Below are 4,617 nucleotides of genomic sequence, written 5' to 3' on the forward strand. Positions count from 1 at the left end.
GCCTGGGATGGTCTGCTGGGATGGCAGCTCAGGTGTGTGACATTTACATTTTACGTGACTGGCACCCTCATCTACAGCTAATGGCACTGCCAGTGGATGCTTCCAACGATACCACTTTACTCACCAAAAGATGTTGATTCCTGATGAAATGCTCCAACTTTAAAGCACTATAGTAGAGTTTATACAAGGGACCAGGATTAAAGCAAGGAGAAGAAAGAACACAAAGCAAACAAACAGTAAAGGAGTAATTTCTCCCACTGAAACCAATGTTTCCTGCCAGGCAAGAAATGTCCAGTCAACAATTTGCTAAGTTGCTTCAGAGAAGCACATCTGTAGTAAGAAAGAAACAACCATAAAACACACTCAGTCTAAGAAAGAACAAAACAAAAGGAAGGGAGCCTATGGTTGAAAAAGCTTATTTTCTTCAACTACTTTCCAATCCAAGACAAGCTCCAGACATGTAATCCAGGGTGTGACATATTTGAAGTTCTGTCCTTGAAACCTTTTTTCCCTCTTCCTCCCAGTCAGGAGTCACATGAAATAATGGGTCTGCAATGAATTACAGCATTCCAGATCTGCATCAAGTAGTTGAGTTAGGGGGACCCTGCCTTTCAGCTTCTTTCAAGGCTACTTTCAGCCACTACAGTCTGGTAATATCTGGAGGCTTTGCCAGGAGGGCAAAACAACCATCTGAGCAGTGACCTTAAAAAGTTTTTGGAAAAAAAAAAAAAATCTGAAAAATAAAAAACTTCTGCAGAACAGCTCTACCAGAAAGCTCTCCAAAGATATCTCAAACTGCCCTGTTTGCTACAGGAACCTTGAATCTTCCAGAAATGTGGGCTCCTGAGAGGCCAAGCAAAACTGCATGGCTTGCAGAGTGAACCTCTAAAGCCCTTAGGAACTCCTACTTCCAAGCCATAATTGTTGCTGTATTTTGCCTGGGACCAGAATCTGAAGCTGTCATTTTCTCCCTAGTTCTGAAAAGGCAATTTGGCATGTGGCATGACTGACTTGGCTCTACCCTGTATTTCACTGCTAATAAGTGTTAGCCCACTGGAAAACCAGCAGGTGCATATGGTGGAGATAAGGCATGCCCAGTTACAGCCTCACCCCAGGATCCAGGAGTTCTCCCACACCAGACAGTGCTGACAGGATGGCTCATGCCCCTCGTGTAAAGCAAATCTACACCTCTACAATAGCTCCTTCTGTTTCAAGCACACGGTTAAAGATGGAAGTGCTTTGCATCTATTGAAGCTACACCTCAGCCTCACCGAGGAGAGAAGGTAATTTGACTCTCAACTCAAAGAGCTGGTGATAATGTGAAGTGCTGACTCCAGGAAAATCACACCAACCCTGAGACTTAAACCAGGAGAGCTGCCTCAGCTTTTCTGCTTTCAGCTGGAAACTGAATTACACAGGACACAAAGTCTTCAGAACACTTTTCTGTCACTCATCTCTCAAAAGCAGAGTTTGGAGACAGCAGAGCACAATGTAAAGGAACATTGAATTGAGCTTAATTATCTGGATTAATATTGAAGTTGTCTCTTATCATGAATATTTCTGAATTTTTCAAAGACCAAGTAGATGTTATGGCACTTAGTACTTGGTAGGTTTAAAAATGTTTTCTGTTATTTCAAATCCAGCTACAAGAGGATAGGAAAAAAAAAGGAGAACAATCCTTAGGACAAATGGTTTTGTTACAGAAGAATAAACATATAAAGCAACCTTTGCTGTAGAATTCATAACCCCAAGAGTTGAAAAGCATGCTTAGGTCTCACTCATCACAACTAGCAGCTCCTACTACTACAGCTGACAGGCAATGCCAGTTTTCCAAAGGGTGGGGTAGGCAAAAATCATTTTCAGTTAAATCCATAGGATTAATGCAAGGTCTCTGAAAACACCTCAAAGGTAACAGTGATTGCTTAGAACAGTTCTCCTCATGTGAGTTTTGAGGCACCTTAAAACCACAACAGTAGCAAACAAATTCCCCTGTTTAAAGGGTATTTTGAGTAACCATTTTCAGTAGGACTGGAATTCCCTATCTTCCAACAGATTTTAACTGTACCTTGGAAGAAGATAAAGCTACTTACCATTAAAAAAAAATCCCAAGAGAGCTGGGAAAAGTGGCTACATCTTGACTTTGAATAGATTTTCTTTCTGTCTGTACTTCTTTCCTTCTGTCCTCTGTCCAGAATCCGGGATACCAGCCTCCCAGAACCTTGCTGAGCTGTTAGTGGCAGTAAGGAATCACACCCCATCACAGATGCCTGCTGCACAGCTGCCTCAGCAGAAAGAGCAGCCAGCTGAGTGAGCTGCCTTTCCAGAAGTGCAACAGGCACTACCTAGGCTGTCAGGGCTGCGTCTACAGTGCCTTGAACTGCACCTTTAAAGCTTATGCATGGCCAGGCCGTCATCCTGGGAGGCTTCCCCTTCAGAGGGGTACAAGGCTGCTGGGGAGGCGAGGCTGCCCTAGGTGCAATGGTGGGGTTCCACGCAGACACCCCCAATCCCTCCTGGTTTTGCCTGTTCAAGCTGTGTCGCCCATCCATCATTTGTAGCCCTGTGCAGATCCCAGAGGAATGTGTGCAGTGTGCAGTGTCAGTCTTGCACTCAACACTCCGAGCACGTGAGGCTGCCAGAAGCATTTTCTGCTCAGCGAAGCAGGAGGCAGCAGTGCCACACTTCAGGGGCTTCAGCGTCAGAACAAAGACGCAAAATACGTGAAAATGTTTGTAGTAAGAGAAGGCTGACCACTCAATACAGGACATTTTTTCATCATCACAAATTGTAGATCACTTGAGTGGAAGAATGGGGGAAATGAAGACTTCAGGTGAACCTTCTGTGGTATTTAAAAGATCAGCCTAACTGCTGAGATCAGAGAAGGCTTTCTTAAACAAAACCCACCACACCATCCAGTGACCTACATAAATATACCTTTGTATTTTGTGTTTAAAGGCACAAGAGTGGAATACAGCAGAAGAATATACTCTCTTGATTATATGTGCTTCTTAATTTTCAGGAATACCTTGATTTCTCCAGGTACATGGAATAGCTTCACAGAGCCCTATTACTCAAAGCTTTCTTAAACAGTTGGACAAAGGTTAAAAAAAGAAAAGAGGCATTTTCCAAGGTACATTGTTTCATCTAGTTTAAACCATGCAAGCTGAAAGCCACATCCTTTTACCAAGGGAAGCAGCCAGCGTCTTCATTAAAGCCTAAGAGACAGAACTCACATTTGCCACAGAGCCGTGGTCCTTCCTTTTTAAAAGTGGATCAAATACCCGCACTGGAAGTTTTTTAGTCATGGCCTGTCAACTTGCCTCGATTCCTGACTGGAATGTAGCCCTTTGTTTCATAAATGTATTTGATTACTGCTTTTTCCTTTTGACAAGTGCTTTCATGTATTAAAGAAGTCATTGTTACTTTTTCACTGGTGACTGAGAGATGTACCAAGCTCTCCTTAGAAAACCTTGTTAACCTCTGCCCTCCATACTCTCCCCTTTTCCCAGTTCTTAATCAGATTCCAATTTTTATTATGTAACACCTTCAAATTCTAGGAATGGTGACTATGGCCCTAACTGCTTTTATAAAGGTGTTACATTATCCTAACCACCTTTACTACCAATCTTGACCCTTAAATACCAGGATAAAGGGCTTAGGTGCTTCTGGAAATGGAACATCCTGATCTAAATGCAACGATGTAAACTTTTTTTTATACAAGAATATTTAATTTGTCAAAGTAAGATCTGTAACTTAGTTTAAGTCAATTCCATGTGCAAACAGGTAAGGCCACTGAGTTCATGTTCAGTGAGGTGGTTCAACTCATTCCTCCAGGAATCAAGATTAACCTGGTAACTTTTCACCCCAATAAACAGTATCTAAAACTAGAAAATACTTACACTGTACTTACAGGTGCAGCTCAATCAAGAAAAAGCCACTCAAGCTTCCCTCATGTTGACTACATAAGAATAACAATATTTTAATACAATTCAATTACTTTCCAAGGTAAGTACATGACAGGGATGTGACACTGTCTGAAAATCAGTCTCAATCTCTCTGTAACTATTTCAGTTTCACACCAAGTATCCACAAATGCCACAGTTACTCTGAATACCATGGGTGCACACCTCCCTGGGGAAGTGGAATGGAAGAGCACCATGGCTTCATTACTCTGAGCTTTTCCACAAACTGAGCTGTAGTGTCTGAATCCTCTGGACAACATGAAGACTCCTGCCCAGTTCTCCTTTACAGACCCAACAGTAGCAAGCCAGGGGTTTCCAGATAAATAGAACTATTCCAAAAGGTCAGCTCTTAAGGAAGTTTTTATGCCTCTTGCTGTAAGTCTGGGGACCATCTACATTTTTAAGGTATCTCCAGAGTTACAATCAGGAACAGTCAGAAAGCTTAGGCACCTAAAAGTTGTAAAGTAATTAATTAGAGCAATCTTAAAATAGGTATGATGTATTCAATCTCAACTTCCCTGACATGAACTAAATGTCAAAATTTGTATTAAAATTTTCCTTAATAGAAACACACTTTCATATTAAATTTCTGTATAGTACTGCCATTACTCTAAAAGGTGTGGGAAGACAGATGACATGAAATCTACACCAAAGG

This window comes from Aphelocoma coerulescens, chromosome 2 (assembly GCF_041296385.1).
Source record: "Aphelocoma coerulescens isolate FSJ_1873_10779 chromosome 2, UR_Acoe_1.0, whole genome shotgun sequence".
Taxonomy (NCBI): domain Eukaryota; kingdom Metazoa; phylum Chordata; class Aves; order Passeriformes; family Corvidae; genus Aphelocoma; species Aphelocoma coerulescens.